The sequence below is a fragment of the Tursiops truncatus genome, chromosome 2 (genome assembly GCF_011762595.2).
Source record: "Tursiops truncatus isolate mTurTru1 chromosome 2, mTurTru1.mat.Y, whole genome shotgun sequence".
NCBI lineage: Eukaryota > Metazoa > Chordata > Mammalia > Artiodactyla > Delphinidae > Tursiops > Tursiops truncatus.
In genome coordinates, this window is record NC_047035.1 from 141,392,388 (window position 1) to 141,411,177 (window position 18,790).

Below are 18,790 nucleotides of genomic sequence, written 5' to 3' on the forward strand. Positions count from 1 at the left end.
TACAGTAGTTGTGAGGAATACTAGGAGAACAAGGGATGGGACTACCACTTCTGGAAGAGTGATCTCGCCTGGACTGGGCACATTGCCATCTGAGCAAAATCTGGGTACTATTAGCAAGACTCAGAGATTGTATTGAGTAGGCAGCTAACAGTGCTGGCCCAACATGGCTTGAGAAGTGAAGGAAAGTGAGAAAGTGGAGACAGTCTGTGTGTATGGCTCCTTAACGAGGCGGTCCTGAGAAGTACGGACTAGAGTAGGTCGCCAGAGGGGAATGTGGGGAAAGAAGGGAAGGTTACATTTTGGAAGGTGAAAGCCTTGAGCACATGTCAGTGTTGATTCCAGGGAGTGAGCGAGGTTGAAGATTCATCAGAGATTTTCTCACCCTGGCCAATACCCAGTGAAATGGGAGATGTGGGCTGTGCTTTTCTTTTGTAAAGTGACAGAAGGCGGGTTACAGATCCGGGAGCCTTCTCAGGCAAATTGGTGGTGGGAAGGAGTACATACAGAGGTTGAGAATCTGGAAAATGAATCCCTTAAAACTGTCCACGCACAGTCTCCACAAATCCCCAAGTTTGAAGACTACTGCCTTAAATCATGTAACACAGCCTCAATCCAGCCATTGGATTTTCCAGGTCCATGTGATTATCACGACTCGAGTGATGACTGGAGTTAATCTTCTCCCTTCCCCAGCTGGGGCAGGACTCAGGCAGGCCATGCCATCCAGGACAGTTTGTGCTTGCATTTTTCTCTCATTGAGTTGCCTGCCCTAGAGAAGCTGGCCCCTGGGGTTTGGAGTGTGGGGTGGGAGGAGGGGAAAGCAGGGCAGGGAAGCTTCTACTTGTTTGGTGACTGTGCAGGTGACTCTTCTTGGGTCCTGGTAGGTATTCAGAGCGGACTTCTTCACAGGTGCTTCATTTCCTCCCGGGCCTCTCTGGTTAACATTTGCTTGATTGGTGCAATGAATGTACTTTAAAAATTTCTGGTGGCACTAAACTTCCTTTTTAGGGTCCTCTTGAGGAGGGTCCCCTTCATACCTAGGGCCCTACTTCTGGTCCCTGGGTTTTCTGACCTTTGATCTGCCCTGAGTTTGGGGGTGCAGTTACTTCTCAGAGCAGCAGTATCTCTCTTCTTCTCTCTCTCTTCCTCCTATTAACTTAAACCAAAAGACTCTGGTCCTTTGCTTCTGTCTATATATTTCAAAAAAATTCACAGACCTGTTGACCTGATTGTCCAACTTACAGGGGCTCCATGTAGACCAAGAAAAACGAATGAGGAAAAAACACTTGACTTTATAAAGTAGATAGTAAATTTTTTTCTAAGATGAAGACTCCTAAAAATAAATGAGTCCGAAAAAAGTTACCAAAAATTCATCTCTCAGACTTTCCTTAGCAGCATTAAACAATGAATTTGCAATGTCTCCAAAGTACTGAGGAGGGAATAGATTAACACCCAAATACTATATTTAGCTTGGTGCCTAGAGGTCAGAATGCAAAGGTCTCTTCTCTGGGGGTGGTTGCAGATATATACGTATAACCTATTGTCACTTTTGTAAAGTGACAGGGAATAGGGGGAGCCATTGCTTCTCAATGTTTATAATTAAGTCAAAATTTTAGTAAGATTTGGTAATATTTTACATTTTGTATTTTTCATTTTTTTTCAATTTTATAAAGTACCATCTATAGAAAAGAAAAAACTATCACAGGTCAAGCCTTGGTTCTACAATTTTTTATTTAAAACAAGGGGTCCCTGCTTATTCATTTAAAAAACTCAGGTATATCATCTGTGTTAGAACTCTCTTTAGACTGGTATTTATTGGTGAGCATTAGGAATAAAACATTCTCAGTGTCAACTTCCTACCTCCGTTTTTTTTTTTTTTTTTTTTGCAGTACGTCGGCCTCTCATTGTTGTGGCCTCTCCCGTTGAGGAGCACAGGCTCCGGACGTGCAGGCTCAGCGGCCATGGCTCACGGGCCCAGCCGCTCCGGGGCATGTGGGATCTTCCCGGACCAGGGCACAAACCCACGTCCCCTGCATCAGCAGGCAGACTCTCAACCACTGTGCCACCAGGGAAGCCCCCCTACCTCCTTTTGAAGGTGGTGAAATTTTCCTAGGATGGCTTAAGGAGAATGAAATACATTTTCTTTGCTAAATTGGGTCTTATAATTTCAAGCTCATTTTATCATTTTCTCATCTGATCTTTTGTAACTTGCCTTGAGCTATTTGACACTTAGCAGATCTTTGCCTACCTACCTCAATGAAAAGGGTACCCAACAGAACAAATCCCACAATGGAAGAAAGGGAAAGAGTAACTCCTCCCAAATCCCAGTGAAACCTTGGGTTCCCACGCTGTCCTGTCTGGCCTGCATGCACGAGTGGGTTCTGGGAACAAAGTTTCCCAGAAGGAGTGTGACTTTCATGATTAATTGCGTTCCCTGAAAGACTCTGCCTTAACCATGCAGGGTCTTCTACAAAGAAAATTTTACATTTTGCTATGAAAGGATCAAACAGATAATACCAGTTAGAATCAAATTTTTTGAAAGGTCAGGTTCATAGAAGCCTGCAACTAATAATTATTGACTTGAGTACATGTTGGCAAACTTTTAAAGAAACGTAAAGAAGTTTATGGGGAAAAATGTTAACCTCATCTATCAACCCTAATTGAAAACGGCCAGAGGAATATAAAAATGGATGGAAGCCAGCATTAGGGCTGAAAATTAGAGAAGTCTTCACCCACATGCCACCAACTTGGAGGAAGTTCTGCCCGATATAGTGCAAACTGCAGGAGGCTACCTTGGCCACACCACAGGTATCCTTTTTTCAGAAAAAGCTAGGGTGTGCAAAAAAGTAAGTAGAAGAGATTCAACTAGTCCCCACCGTCAGTAATAACCTCCAGTTTCCAGGCATGAGAGCTGAGAGGGGTCCGCCTCTGTGCAGACTGGGAATATTTACTCTACTTGTAACCCCTTTTCCCAGAGTGGGTCCACAATTCAGAATCAGCTCCTGCAGGAAGCCCAAGGCCAAACTGGGCCTGAGGACAGCAGGCCTTCCTGATGCAGTGGTGGGGCATCCAGAAGGTGGGTGTCTGGGCCAAGAGAGGGTTGGGTCACACCTCTTTCTACTTCTCAATTTTTTTTTTTTGTCTGTAGATTCTAGGACATTTCCTCAACTCTGTCTTCTCAATAAGCAATTCGTATTTCAGTTGTGTCCATGAAATGCTCACACTTTTTTTTTTTTTTTTTTTTCGGTACGTGGGCCTCTCACTGCTGTGGCCTCTCCCACTGCGGAGCACAGGCTCCGGGCGCACAGGCTCAGCGGCCATGGCTTGCTCCGTGGCATGTGAGATCTTCCCGGACGGGGGAACGAACCCGTGTCCCCTGCATCGGCAGGCCACTGCGCCACCAGGGAAGCCCTCACACTTTTTTATTAAGCTTTTTCCCCCTCTGACGGCTCCTTTTTCTTGTTTTATGCATGCAGTATCTTCTCAAGTGTATCTGTGAGCATTAATGAGAACTTCTAGAAGTTCCCCTCTGTACCTTGATTCTCTCTGTTTTCTTTGGATCATTTTAAAGTTTCATCTTTGATGTTTGCTCTCATGCTCCTAGTTTTCCTCAAATTTCTGTGATTCCTGGTTGTCAGACAACGAGGATGAAGGACTAGGCCTGGCTCAGTAGGTAGGTGGCTTGCTTAGGTTTTTTGTTTCCCTAAGAGTCTTAGGGAAACACTGAAAGGAGTGGGTGTATGGGTGGGTGTGGGGACTGGTGGGTTTTACAATAGGGTGAGTGGCCATGGGGGACAAGACAGGGAGGTTGTTGGGATGTCTGGAAGGTTCTCTGGCTTCTCTGAGATTTTCACACCCACTCTGGGGCCCATCTGATTAGAGTAGTTCACTCTCTTTAGAGTGTGGGTGCAGGACACACACCCTAGCTGCTTGTTGGTCAGTTGATAATGGTTAATATTTAATGGGGCTTAACAGTGTCAGATGCTGTTCTAAATGCTTTCCATATATTAACCCTAATATATGGGTTATAACCCATGTACATCTAATAGCCCTTATACCTCTACATTTTGCAGATAAGGAACTGGAGGCACAGAGAGCTTCAGTGATTTGCCCAGTTACTTCTCTAATCAGCAGTAGGGCAGGGGTTTGAACTAAAATAGAGTAACTGCAGAACCTGCCCTAGGAAATAGATGTGGGAACAGGGATGGGGCTGGAGGGTTTCCACTGATCCTTGTTACTTTCTGTATAGTTATTTTATCAAGTCTCCTGATGAGTCCCTGGGGGCTCACTCTGTTTTTTCTATGTTCACTTCATTTAGATTTGGAATTTCTCTGTATTAATTTTTATCTTGGGAGCAGTTTTCTACCTTGTCTATATTGGGTCTATTTCTTCAGTTCTCTGATCCCATCTGCTTTCTGTCTTCTAGGAATTTCTCACCATTTCTGATCTGCTGCTGGCACCCTTTTTGTTTTTCAGCACTGTTATGGATGTGTCATACGCCTCTCTCTCTTTCTCTCTCTGTCTTGATATATATATACACACACACACACACACACACATATATATATATTCAGGTTTATTTAAAGGTATTTGGTACAGTGGAGAGAACGATGTGTGTATTCAAGCCACCATCTTGATTCAATGTCTGCAGTATTTTCTATATGTATTTATCTGTCTACTTTCTCTTCTTGACATTAATTAATTTCTTCATCCTGCTGCGGTAATGATTAAACTTGAAGTAACATTTAGGGTACAGGGAACACAGTCACCATATAATAACCCCCAGGCTTTTTGTTCTTTTGAATATAGATTATTTAATTTTGTATGGTTTAGTCACAATTCTACTGAACAGAGACTTCAAGACATGGATAATCAGACATGAACTTTATTTCTACTATTCAGACAAAGGAGGAAGAAGTGGACCAGCATTGTTTGTTAAGCTTCCTTTTAGGTAAATAAATCATGATAATATGATATATGCAAATATTGACAACACTAAATGCAGGGCTCATGGGAGGGTGAATTAAACATTTTCTTATTGAAATAAAATATATATACAGGGAACTGACAGATCATACATACATAGCTTGATGTATTTTAACAGCGTGAACACATCCACAAAACCAGTTCCCAATATAGGACATGACCAGCTCCCTGGAAGTCTCTCTGGTAACCCATAATTAAAGGTAACCACTACATTTACTTCTATCATCATGGGTTAGTTTTGCCTGTTTTTAAGTTTTATGTGAATGGAATAATACAGTATGTTTACTTTTATATTTGAACTTTATATAATTAGAATCACACAGCATGAGCTTCTTTCACTCAATGTTATATCTGAAATGTACCCATGTTGTTGCATGTGGCAGGTGTATCTTTTTTAATTGCCATACAGTATCACATTATAGAAATAGCCATGATGTAGTTTTCAGTCTACTCCTAATAGACCTTCGAGTTGTTACCAGTTTTGGGTTATTACGAATAATGCTGCTCGTACATGAATTTTGGTGTGCATATGAAGAATTTCTGCTGGGTGTTTACCTAGGAACGGAATCACTGAGTCTTAGGGTATGGCTCTTTATATATTCAGTTTTAGTAGATTCTGCCAAACTGTTTTCCAAAGTAGTTGTACCAATGTATACTCCCACCAACAGTGTATGAGTGTTCCAGTTGCTCCATTAATCGCTGGAAGCATTTGTATTGTTGTTTTAAAATAATTTTAGCCATTCTGGTAGAGATGTAGTGGCATCTCACTGAGGTTTAATTTGTATTTCTGTGATGAGCATGAGGTGAAAGTATTTCCACTGCTTTTTATCTATTTGGATATCCCCTTTTTGTGAAGTTGCCTCCACAAGGCTTTTGCCTATTCTAAAAAATATTGAGTGTGTTGCTTTTCTTTTAATGTAGGAATTCTTTTAAATATCTGAATGTGTTTTTTTGTCAGATAAATATATTGAAAATATCTTCTACTCTGTGGCTTGATGTTCCACTCTCTCGGTCTTCTCTTATTTTTGATGAATTTTGACATATCAATCTTTTTCTTTATATATAGTTAGTATTTGGGGAACTGGTTGAGATATCTCTTATCCCAAGGTTATGTTCATGCATAGAATCTTTAGCTTTACCTTTGACGTTTATTTTAAGATCAGTGAGGGATTGTTTTTGATGTATGGCATGTGGTAGGGGTCCTAAATTATTTTTAAAAATATAAGGGAATTCTGAAATCAAAGAGTTTGAGAACTGATGACTTACAGAGCTGTTCTCCTCTGAGAACACCTGTAGTTACATTGCACAAACTTAGATATATCTGTATATTTGGTATTATTTATTTAAAAATATTTTCTAACACCCATGATGATTTCATCTTTGATTTGGGTTATTTAGATGTGTTGCTTAATTTCCAAATATTTGGAAAATTTTCAGATATTGATTTCCATATTAATATCACTGTGGTCAGAGAACATATTCTGAATGGTTTTAGACTTTGAAATTATTGGAGACGTGCTTTATGATTCAGCATATGGTCCGTTTTGGTAAATGTTCCATGTTTACTTGAAAACAGTCTTTATTCTGTCATGTTTGCTGCAATTTTCTACAAAAGTAAATTAGATTATTTAAGTCAAGCATTTTCTTGATGGTTTCCTTGGCTGTGCAGAAACTTTTTAGTTTAATGTAGTGCCATTTGTTTATTTTTGCTTTTGCTTCCCTTGCCTTAGGAGTCATATCTAGAAATATATTGCTAAGGCCAGTGTCAAAGAGTGTATTGTCTATGTTTTCTTCTAGGAGTTTCATGGTTTCAGGTCTTACATTAAAGTCCTTAATCCATTTTGAGTTCATTTTTGTGTATGGTGTGAGATAGTGGTTTAATTTCTTTTTCTTGTGTCTGTCCAGTTTTCCCAACACCATTTATTGAAATGATTATCTTTTCTCCACTGTATACTCTTTGCTCCTTTGTCTCATATTAGTTGTCTATGTATGCGTGGCTTTATTTCTGGGCTCTCAATTCTGTTCCACTGATCTATGTATCTCTTTTTCTGCCAGTACCATGCTGTTTTGATTACTGTGGCTTTGTAATATAGTTTAAAATCAGGGCATGTGATACCTCCAGTTTTGTTCTTTTTCCTCAATATTGCTTTGGCTATTTGGGGTCTTTTGTGATTTCATATAAATTTTAGAAATTTTCATTCTACTTCTGTGAAAAATGTCCTTGGGATTTTTTATAGGGATTGCATTGAATCTGTAGATTGCTTTAGGCAATATGGACATTTTAACAATGTTAATTCTTCCAATCCATGAGTACAGAATATCATTCCATTTATTTGTGTCTTCTTCAGTTTCTTTCTTCAAGTCTTAGTTTTCAGTGTACATATCTTTCACCTCCTTGGTTAAATTTATTCCTAGGTATTTTTTTTGTTGTTGTTGCGATTGTAAATGGGATTGTTTTCTGTGTATTTTTTTTAACATCTTTACTGGAGTATAATTGCTTTACAATGTTGTGTTAGTTTCTGCTGTATAACAAAGTGAATCAGCTATATGTATGCATATATCCCCATATACCCTCCCTCTTGCATCTCCCTCTCACCCTCCCTATCCCACCCCTCTAGGTGGTCAAAAAGCACTGAGCTGATCTCCCTGTGCTATGCAGCTGCTTCCCACTGGCTATCTATTTTACATTTGGTAGTGTATATATGTCAATGCTACTCTCTCACTTTGTCCCAGCTTACCCTTTCCCCCTCTTCCCCGTGTCCTCAGGTCCATTCTCTATGTCTGCGCCTTAATATCTGTCCTGCCCCAGGTTCATCAGAACCATTTTTTTCTTTCTTCTTTTTTTTTTTTTTTAGATTCCATATATATGTGTTAGCATATGGTATTTGTTTTTCTCTTTCTGACTTAATTCACTCTGTATGACAGACTCTAGGTCCATCCACCTCACTACAAATAACTCAATTTCGTTTCTTTTTATGGCTGAGTAATATTCCACTGTATATATGTGCCACATCTTCTTTATCCATTCATCTGTTGATGGACACTTAGGTTGCTTCCGTGTCCTGGCTAGTGTAAATAGAGCTGCAATGAACATTGTGGTACATGACTCTTTGAATTATGGTTTTCTCAGGGTATATGCCCAGTAGTGGGATTGTTGGGTCATATGGTAGTTCTATTTTTGGTTTTTTAAGGAACCTCCATACTGTTCTCCATAGTGGCTGTATCAATTTACATTCCCACCAACAGTGCAAGAGGGCTCCCTTTTCTCCACACCTTCTCCAGATTTTATAGTTTGTAGATTTTTTGATTATGGCCATTCTGACCAGTGTGAGGTGATACCTCATTGTAGTTTTGATTTGCATTTCTCTAATGATTAGTGATGTTGAGCATCCTTTCATGTGTTTTTTGGCAATCTGTATATCTTCTTTAGAGAAACGTCTATTTAGGTCTTCTATCCATTTTGGGATTATGTTGTTTGTTTTGTTGATATTGAGCTGCATGAGCTGCTTGTATATTTTGGAGATTAATCCTTTGTCAGTTGCTTCGTTTGCAGATATTTTCTCCCATTCTGAGGGTTGTCTTTTCATCTTGTTTATGGTTTCCTTTGCTGTGCAAAAGCTTTTATGTTTCATTAGGTCCCATTTGTTTATTTTTTTAATTTCCATTTCTCTAGGAGGTGGGTCAAAAAGGATCTTGCTGTGATTTATGTCATAGAGTGTTCTGCCTATGTTTTCCTTTAAGAGTTTTAAAGTGTCTGGCCTTACATTTAGGTCTTTAATCCATTTAGAGTTTATTTTTGTGTATGGTGTTAGGAAGTGCTCTACTTTCATTCTTTTACATGTAGCTGTCCAGTTTTCCCAGCACCACTTATTGAAGGGTTGTCTTTCTCTATTGTATATTCTTTCTTCCTTTATCAAAGATAAGGTGGCCATATGTGTGTGGGCTTATCTCTGGGCTTTCTATCTTATTCTTATTCTATCTTATTCTATCTTATTGATCTATATTTCTGCTTTTGTGCCAGTACCATACTGTCTTCATTACTGTAGCTTTGTAGTATAGTCTGAAGTCAGGGAGTCTGATTCCTCCAGCTCTGTTTTTCTTTCTCAAGATGACTTTGGCTATTCGGGGTCTTCTGTGTTTCCATACAAATTGTGAAATTTTTTGTTTTAGTTCTGTGAAGAATGCCATTGGTAGTTTGATAGGGATTGCATTGAATCTGTAGATTGTTTTGGGTAGTATAGTCATTTTCACAATGTTGATTCTTCCAATCCAAGGAAATGGTATAGCTCTCCATCTGTTTGTATTGTCTTTAATTTCTTTCATCAGTGTCATTGTTTTCTGCATACAGGTCTTTTGTCTCCTTAGGTAGGTTTATCCCTAGGTATTTTATTCTTCTTGTTTCAATGGTAAATGGAAGTGTTTCCTTAATTTCGCTTTCAGATTTTTCATCGTTAGTGTATAAGAATGCAAGAGATTTCTGTGCATTAATTTTCGATCCTGCTACTTTACCAAATTCATTGATTAGCTCTAGTATTTTTCTGGTGGCATCTTTAGGATTCTCTGTGTATAGTATTATGTTATCTTCAGACTGACAGTTTTACTTCTTCTTTTCTGATTTGGATTCCTTTTATTCCTTTTTCTTCTCTTATTGCTGTAGCTACAACTTCCAAAACTGTGTTGAATAATAATGGTGAGAGTGGGCAACCTTGTCTTGTTCCTGATCTTAGAGGAAATGGTTTCAGTTTTTCACCATTGAGAATTATGTTTGCTGTGGGTTTGTCATATATGGCCTTTGTTATGTTGAGGTAGGTTCCTTCTATGCCTACTTTCTGGAGAGTTTTTTATCATACAACAGTGTTGAGTTCTGTCAAAAGCTTTTTCTGCACCTATTGAGATGATCATTTGGGTTTTATCCTCCAATTTGTTAATATGCTGTATCACACTGATTGATCTGTGTATATTGAAGAATCCTTGCATTCCCGGGATAAACCCCACTTGATCATGGTGTATGATCCTTTTAATGTGCTGTTGGATTCTTTTTGCTAGTATTTTATTGAGGATTTTTGCATCTATGTTCATTAGTGATATTGACCTCTAGTTTTCTTTCTTTGTGACATCTTTGTCTGGTTTTGGTATCAGGGTGATGGTGGCCTCGTAGAATGAGTTTGGGAGTGTTCCTCCCTCTGCTGTATTTTGGAAGAGTTGGAGAAGGATAGGTGTTAGCTCTTCTCTAAATGTTTGATAGAATTCACCTGTGAAGCCATCTGGTCCTGGGCTTTTGTTTGTTGGAAGATTTTTAATCACAGTCTCAATTTCAGTGCTTGTGATCGGTCTGTTTATATTTTCTATTTCTTCCTGGTTCAGTCTTGGAAGGTTGTGCTTTTCAAAGAATTTGTCCATTTCTTCCAGGTTGTCCATTTTAATGGCATATACTTGATTGTAGTAATCTCTCATGATCCTTTGCATTTTTGCAGTGTCAGTTGTAACATCTCCTTTTTCATTTCTAATTCTGTTGATTTGAGTCTTCTACTTTTTTTTCTTGATGAGTCTGGCTAATGGTTTATCAATTTTGTTTATCTTCTCAAAGAACCAGCTTTTAGTTTTATTGATCTTTGCAATCGTTTCCTTCATTTCTTTTTCATTTATTTCTGATCTGATCTTTATGATTTCTTTCCTTCTGCTAACTTGGGGTTTTTTTTTTTTTGTTCTTCTTTCTCTAATTGCTTTAGATGTAAGGTTAGGTTGTTTCTTTGAGATGTTTCTTGTTTCTTGAGGTAGGACTGTATTGCTATAAACTTTCCTCAGAACTACTTTTGCTGTATCCCATAGGTTTTGGGTCATTGTGTTTTCATTGTCATTTGTTCCTAGGTATGTTTTGATTTCCTCTTTGATTTCTTCAGTGATCTCTTGGTTATTTAGTAGCGTATTGTTGTTTTTGTTTGTTTGTTTGTTTTTTTGTGGTACGCGGGCCTCTCACTGTTGTGGCCTCTCCCATTGCGGAGCACAGGCTCCGGATGTGCAGGCTCAGCGGCCACGGCTCACGGGCCTAGCCACTCCGCGGCATGTGGGATCTTCCCGGACCGGGGCACGAACCCATGTCCCCTGCATTGGCAGGCGGACTTTCAACCACTGCGCCACCAGGGAAGCCCAGTAGCGTATTGTTTAACCTCCATGTGTTTGTAATTTTTACAGTTTTTTCCCTGTAATTGATATCTAATCTCATAACGTTGTGGTTGGAAAAGATACTTGATACTATTTCAATTTTCTAAAATTTACCAAGGCTTGATTTGTGACCCAAGATATGATCTCTCCTGGAGAATGTTCCATGAGCACTTGAGAAGAAAGTGTATTCTGTTGATTTTGGATGGAATGTCTTATAAATATCAGTTAAATCCATCTTGTTTAATGTGTCATCTAAAGCTTGTGTTTCCTTATTTATTTTCATTTTGGATGATCTGTCCTTTTGGGAAACTGGGGTGTTAAAGACCTCTACTATTATTGTGTTACTCTCAATTTCCCCTTTTATGGCTGTTAGCATTTGCCTTATGTATTGAGGTGCTCCTATGTTGGGTGTATAAATATTTACAATTGTTATATCTTCTTCTTGGATTGATCCCTTGATCATTATGTAGTGTCCTTCTTTGTCTCTTGTAATAGTTTTTATTTTAAATTCTGTTTTGTCTGATATAAGAATTGCTACTCCAGCTTTCTTTTGATTTCCATTTGCATGGAATACCTGTTTCCTTTCCCTCACTTTCAGTCTGTATGTGGCCCTAGATTTGACATGGGTCTCTTGTAGGCAGCATATATATGACTCTTATTTTTGTATCCATTCAGCAAGCCTGTGTCTTTTGGTTGGAGCATTTAATCCATTTACATTTAAGGTAATTATCGATATGTATGTTCGTATTCCCATTTTCTTAATTGTTTGGGTTTGTTACTGTAGGTCTTTTCCTTCTCTTGTGTTTCCTGCCTAGAGAAGTTCCTTTAGCATTTGTTGTAAAGCTGGTTTGGTGGTGCTGAATTCTCTTAACTTTTGCTTGTCTGTTAAGGTTTTAATTTCTCTGTCAAATCTGAATGAGATCCTTGCTGGTAGAGTAATCTTGGTTGTACCTTTTTCCCTTTCATCACTTCAGATATGTCCTGCCACTCCCTTCTGGCTTGCAGAGTTTCTGCTGAAAAATCAGCTGTTAACGTTATGGGGATTCCCTTGTATGTTATTTGTTGCTTTTCCCTTGCTGCTTTTAATATTTTTTCTTTGTATTTAATTTTTGACAGTTTGAGTAATATGTGTCTTGATGTATTTCTCCTTGGATTTATCCTGTACGGGACTCTCTGTGCTTCCTGGACTTGATTGACTATTTCCTTTCCCATGTTAGGGAACTTTTCAATTGTAGTCTCTTCAAATATTTTCTCAGACCCTTTCTTTTTCTCTTCTTCTTCTGGGACCCCTATAATTCAAATGTTGGTGTGTTTAATGTTGTCCCATAGGTCTCTGAGATTGTCCTCAGTTCTTTTCATTCTTTTTTCTTTACTCTGCTCTGCGGTAGTTATTTCCACTATTTTATCTTCCAGGTCACTTACCTGTTCTTGTGCCTCAGTTATTCTGCTACTGATTTCTTCTAGAGAATTTTTAATTTCATTTATTGGATTGTTCATCATTGTTTGTTTGCTCTATAGTTCTGTAAGTTCCTTTTAAAATGTTTCTTCTGTTTTCTCCATTCTATTTCCAAGATTTTGGATCATCTTTACTATCATTACTCTGAATTATTTTTCAGGTAGACTGCCTATTTCCTCATTTGTTTAGTCTGGTGGCTTTTTACCTTGCTCCTTCATCTGCTGTGAATTTCTCTGTCTTCTCATTTTGCTTAGGCTGCAGGTTCAGAGTTCCCATTGTTTTTGGTGTCTGCCCCCAGTGAGTGAGGTTGGTTCAGTGGTTTGTGTAGGCTTCCTGGTGGAGGGGACTGGTGCCTGTGTTCTGGTGGGTGGGGCTGGATCTTGTCTTTCTGGTGGGCAGGGTTGCGTCTGGTGGTGTGATTTGGGGCGTCTGTGAACTTAGTATGATTTTAGACAGCCTCTTTGCTAACGGGTGAGGCTGTGTTCCTGTCTTACTAGTTGTTTGGCATGGGGCATCCAGCACTGGAGCCTGCTGGCCGTTGGGTGGAGCTGGGTCTTAGTGTTGAGACAGAGATATCTGGAAGAGCTCTAGCCTATTGATATTACGTGAGGCTGGGAGGTCTCCGGTGGTCCAGTGTCCTGAACTCAGCTCTCCCACCTCAGAGGCTCAGGCCTGACACCAGGCCGGAGCACCAAGACCCTTTCAGCCACACAGCTGAGAAGAAAAGGGAGAGAAAAAGAAAGAAAAAAATTCATGTAAAAAAATAAATAAATAAAAAAGAGAGCAACCAAACCAGTAAACAAATCCACCAATTATAACAAGCGCTAAAAACTAAACTAAGATAAACTAAGATAAACATAAATATCAGAAACAGATCAGTCACAGACAGCAAACCCCAAGTCTACAATTGCTCCCAAAGGTCACTGCCTCAGTTTTGGGACTGTTCATTGTCTCTTCAGGTATTCCACAGATGCAGGGTACGTCAGGTTGATTGCAGAGATTTAACCCACTGCTCCTGAGGCTGTTGATTGTGGGGATTTAATCTGCTGCTCCTGAGGCTGCTGGGAGAGATTTCTCTTTCTCTTCTTTGTTCACACAGCTCCCGGGGTTCAGCTTTGGTTTTGGCCCCACCTCTGTGTGTAGGTCTCCCTCAGGCATCTGTTCCTGCCCAGACTGGAGGGGTTTAAAGCAGCGGCTGATTAGGGGGCTCTGGCTCACTCAGGCTGTGGGGAGGGACGGGTACGGTAGTCATAATTGGAATGTGCGGTGAGCCTGTGGTGGTAGAGGCCGCTGTGACGTTGCACCAGCCTGAGGCACCCCGTGTGTTCTCCCGGGGAAGTTGTCCCTGGATCACAGGACCCTGGCGATGGCGGGCTGCACAGGCTTCCGGTGGGGAGTGTGGATAGTGACCCGTGCTTGCACACAGGATTCTTGGAGGCTGCAGCAGCAGTGTTAGCGTTTCATGCCCATCTCTTGGGTCCAAGCTGATAGCCACGGCTCATGCCCGTCTCTGGAGCTCGTTTAGGCAGTGCTCTGCCTTCTGTGGGCAGACGGGGAAGGAATCCTCTCTCCTCATGCACCCCAAAACAATGGTCTCTTGCCTCTTCGGCAGGTCCAGACTTTTTCCCGGACTCCCTCCCGCTCGCTGTGGGGCACTAGCTCCCTCAGGCTGTCTCCACGCAGCCCACCCCAGTCCTCTCCCTGAGGTCTGACCTCCAAAGCCAGACCCTCAGCTCCCAGCCCCCACCCGCCCCAGCAGGTGAGCAGACAAGCTTCTCAGGCTGGTGAGTGCTGGCTGGAACTGATCCTCTCTGCGGGAATCTATCCGCTTTGCCCTCTGCACCCCTGTTGCTGAGCTCTCCTCCGTGGCTCCAAAGCTCCCCCCTCACCCACCCACCATCTCTGCCAATGAAGGGGCTTCCTAGTGTGTGGAAACTTTTCCTCCTTCGCAGCTCCCTCCCAGAGGTACAGGTCCCATCCCTATTCTTTTGTCTCTGTTTTTTCTTTTCTCTTTTGCCCTACCAAAGTATATGGGGATTTTCTTGCCTTTTGGGAAGTCTGAGGTCTTCTGCCGGCATTCAGTAGGTGTTCTGTAGGAGTTGTTCCACAGGTAGATGTATTTCTGATGTATTTGTGGGGAGGAAGGTGATCTCCACGGCTTACTCCTCTGCCATCTTGAAGGTCCCCTGGGATTGTTTTCTTAATTTCTTTTTCTGTTGGCTTCTGGTTAGCATATAGAAACGCAACAGTCTTTTTTATGTTGATAATATACCCTGCAACTTTACTGTGTGTGTTTATTATTTCTAATAGTTTTTATGTGAAATCTTTAGGGTTTTCTATATATAAAATTGTGCCATCCACAAAGTGTGACAGTTTTACTTCTTCCTTTCCAATATGGATGCCTTTTATTTCTTTTCTTTGCCTAATTGCTCTGGTTAGGCCTTCAATACCAAGTTGAATGAGAGTGGGGAGAGTGGGCATCCTTGTCTTGGTCCTAATTTAGAGGGATAGCTTTCCATTTTTGACAACTCAGTATGATGTTAGCTGTGGGTTTATTAATCATAGCTATCTTAAAGATCGTTTTGATGTCAGTATTGGGATTGCCTATTGGATTTTCTTTTCCTTGATTTTCAGTTGTTTGGTTCGGTCTTCTGGCATGCTAGGTGATTTTGTATTCTAATGGCAGATACTATATGTGAAGATTTCCTCCAGAGAGAAATTTTATTCTGGCACATAATGAGGGTAAAGGTCAAGAATCTTGATGCAAACAGGGATTGTAATGATTCAAGTTTACAGATCAGGCTTTGTGAGGGCATGTCTCTTTCTACCTTGCAGTTAGTCCTGGGCCTTAGGCCTTCAGGGTTTGAACCAAAAACCCATTTACTGAGGTTCCTCGTTATTGGGCATCCGGAACTCTAATTTTGTCTCTTGATCACTGTGATAATGCAGAAACCTCCGCTTAGATCTTTAGCCTTCTAGCGGCCTCTTAGTACTGGTAGCTTAGCATCTTGCTTTGTGCATATACAGCTTAAGAATTATCAAAAGCCTTGAGAGGAGGGCTTCCCTGGTGGCGCAGTGGTTGAGGGTCCGCCTGCCGATGCAGGGGACACGGGTTCGTGCCCCGGTCTGGGAAGATCCCACATGCCGCGGAGCGGCTGGGCCGGTGAGCCATGGCCACTGAGCTTGCACGTCCGGAACCTGTGCTCTGCAGCGGGAGAGGCCACAACAGTGAGAGGCCCGCACACCGTAAAAAAAAAAAAAAAAAAAAAACAAAAGCCTTGAGAGGAAATTGCACAGAACCTGTCGGGTTTACTTCTTTATGTTTCCTTATTTTCCTGGAATTTTGGCCTCTTCTATCCTGGTTTCCTAGGTTGCAGCACACTTCAATTTTCCTCTCCCCAGCCCAGTGAGACTGCTGCAGGTTCTAGGCGAACGCTTTCTGTTCAGATTTTTTACATCGTGTGTTGCAAGGCAGGAATTTCCCCAAAAATGCGTGGCTCTTCTCGGTGCATTTCCCTTCTTCATGATTTTGGCCCCTCAGATCCTGATTGCCTTGGTTGCTCTCTGAAGCCTTCAGAGATTTAAAAAAATTTTATATTTTGACATAATTTTAAACTTACAGAAAAGTTGCAAAACTAGTACAGAGAGCTCACAAATACCTTGTGCTCATCTCCTAATGTTAACAACTTACAAGTCTCCTTAATTATTTATATTTATACTTGAGTATTGCCATATTTTCCAAGCTGATAAGAGCAGAGCAGAGCTACTAAGTGGTTGAAAGAAGAAAAAAAAAAGGAGCTAGTAGAGAAGGTGAAATTTTTGTTTCAGGACTTCTCAAAATCTCCACTGAGATTTTTCCTTGTATGAGACATCTCTCATGACCACATAAGGGTGGGAAATGCTCTATCTTATATGCACCCCCTTGGAAATCTGCAATGCCCATTTACATTTTAAAGTCTCGGAAAAGTGTTTTAGTAAAGAAATCTGCTTAATTTTGTTTATCCCCATGTTTCCAAACTTATATGGTGAAAGAGCTGTTCTTTTGTCTGACCTTTATTCATATCCTGTGCCGCTAGTGTTTTGTGGAACACATACTGTTCTAGAGCACATTCTAAAATCCTGAGGTATAAAATTTGCTTTTTTACGTTTTCTCCTAGGTTCTGGCTTTCTTGCTGTTTACTTTCTTGCTTCATAAAAGGGTAGAAGGTAGAGAAGCCAAGGTTTCTTTGAAAACAGATTTTTGCACAAGAATAAGGCCAAGGCTGTGTTAACATTTACCACTAAAACCCCAGCACATCTAGATGAAAAGCCAAATGCAAAAGCTTCATGTCCCCCAAATAAATTTCTTTTACATTACTGCTTGATTGTAGTCTTTGAAAATGGTTTTTATTTTCCTGTTATTGGTGAATGAAGATTTATCTCTGATTATAGCAACACGCAATCCTGGGATAGGTCTAATTTGCAGCATAATCCTCTTTCTCACCAGGGGAAGACCACACGAGACACATTCCCTTAGTTATGTGTATTTTAGATTCGCAAGTTCCATCTAGTCAGCCCAGGTCAGAGGCAGTGTTTGGGCACGGAGAAGCTGAATAGGTGAGGGCAACTTGTGTTTAAAATTGAAGAAGATAGGAGAGTTTTAGAGTGAAATTTGGACACTATTCCCCAGTCTACCTCTTCATCTTCTGTGTGTCCCTTCTTATCTCCCAGTGGATCTCCTTGTCCACCTTCTGGTTCCCCTGCAGTGTATTCTCCCATGGACCATTCAAGTAATATTCCTGAAATGCAGACCCAGTCATATCACTCACCTGCTTAAAAATCCATTGCCCACAGGATTAAATTCAGCCTCATAATCTGACCTCTGCCCATATGCTTATATGTTCATTTTCATTTGGGGTCAGATTTCCATTTTCATTATCTTTATTGTATTGTTATGCTGTTTCCTAAGTACCTTCATATATATATATATTTTAAAATTAATTAATTTATTTTTGGCTGCTTTGGGTCTTCGTTGCTGTGTGCGGGCTTTCTCTAGTTGCAGCGAGCGGGGGCTACTCTTCCTTGCGGTGTGCAGGCTTCTCATTGCAGTGTCTTCTCATTGCAGAGCCCGGGCTCTAGGCGCGCGGGCTTCAGTAGTTGTGGCACATGGGCTCAGTACTTGTGGCTCACGGGCTCTAGAGCGCCGGCTCAGTAGTGTGGCGCATGGGCTTAGTTGCTCCGCGGCATGTGGATCTTCCCAGACCAGGGCTCAAACCCGTGTCCCCTGCATTGGCAGAAGGATTCATAACGACTACGCCACCAGGGAAGCCCATACATATGTATATATATATATATATATATATATATATATATATATTTTAATAAGGTATGCCTTTGCCTATGCTATTCTCTCTGCCAGAAATGCCACTTCTTCTCTAGTCTCCTTGGTGCACTCCATATATTCTTCTAGGCTCATTTCTGGAAATTTCTTGGCATCTTTTCATCCATTTAATTTTCTTTCTTCCATCTGAGTTTGAACAGCAAATTCTGCATCTCTATTATCTGCATCTCATTGTGTTGTGGGCATTTACTTTTGCTTCTCAAGGGGCCTGTAAGTGGCTGGAATGTAGATTGATTGATCTTTGTATCTCTAGCATATTGACCTAGTTGGTAGACTTTCAGATATTTGTTGAATTAGATTGAATGATATGTGTCAGTTTGAAACACTGAGGTGTTTTTTAAAAAAATGAATTTTAAAAAAAATGCAGTAATACAGTGCTTTCTAAACACTGCTTTCGCTGCATCTCACAGGTTTTGACATATAGTATTTTTATTGTTATTATTATTATTTTGCTAATTCCTCTTAGGGTTTCCTTTTAAACTCATCGTAATTTAGGACTGAATTCTAAAATTTTATACCTACATAGTTATTTATATTGTAGATTTCTAATTTAATTGCATTATGGTTAAAAATATGTTCTTTGTGGTACTGACTGATTTGTGACCTAGTAAATGGTCAGTGTTTCTGATGTTCTATCTGTACTTGCAAAGACTATACGTTGTCTGTTTATTGACCGGAGGGATTTATGTATTCGTGCATATTTGATTAGGGTTATTAATTTGATCATTCAAACCATCTATATCCCTTTCAAGTTTTTTTTTTTTTTTAATCTGTCAGTTTTCTGATAGAGTTGTGTTAAAATCCCCATA

At 40.4% G+C, this 18,790-nt stretch overlaps 1 protein-coding gene and 1 long non-coding RNA gene across 11 annotated transcripts in view; both read left to right on the top strand.

Annotated features, from left to right (window-relative positions):
• Nucleotides 1–18,790, top strand: part of SH3GL3 (SH3 domain containing GRB2 like 3, endophilin A3) — a 285,461-nt gene that overhangs the window by 203,616 nt on the left and 63,055 nt on the right. For 2 of the 10 annotated variants that reach the window (XM_073801450.1, XM_073801453.1), the window contains exon 1: nt 5,108–5,183. The exons of the other annotated variants lie outside the window; for them this stretch is intronic. The gene's annotated coding sequence lies outside the window, so the exon portion shown is untranslated. Of the gene's footprint in view, nt 1–5,107; nt 5,184–18,790 lie in introns of those variants that run through there. 10 annotated transcript variants of the gene reach the window in all.
• LOC141278071 (uncharacterized) lies at nt 2,952–5,050 on the top strand. Its single transcript, XR_012330304.1, has 3 exons — nt 2,952–3,073; nt 3,602–3,670; nt 4,807–5,050. It is a non-coding gene; the product is annotated as an uncharacterized lncRNA (long non-coding RNA).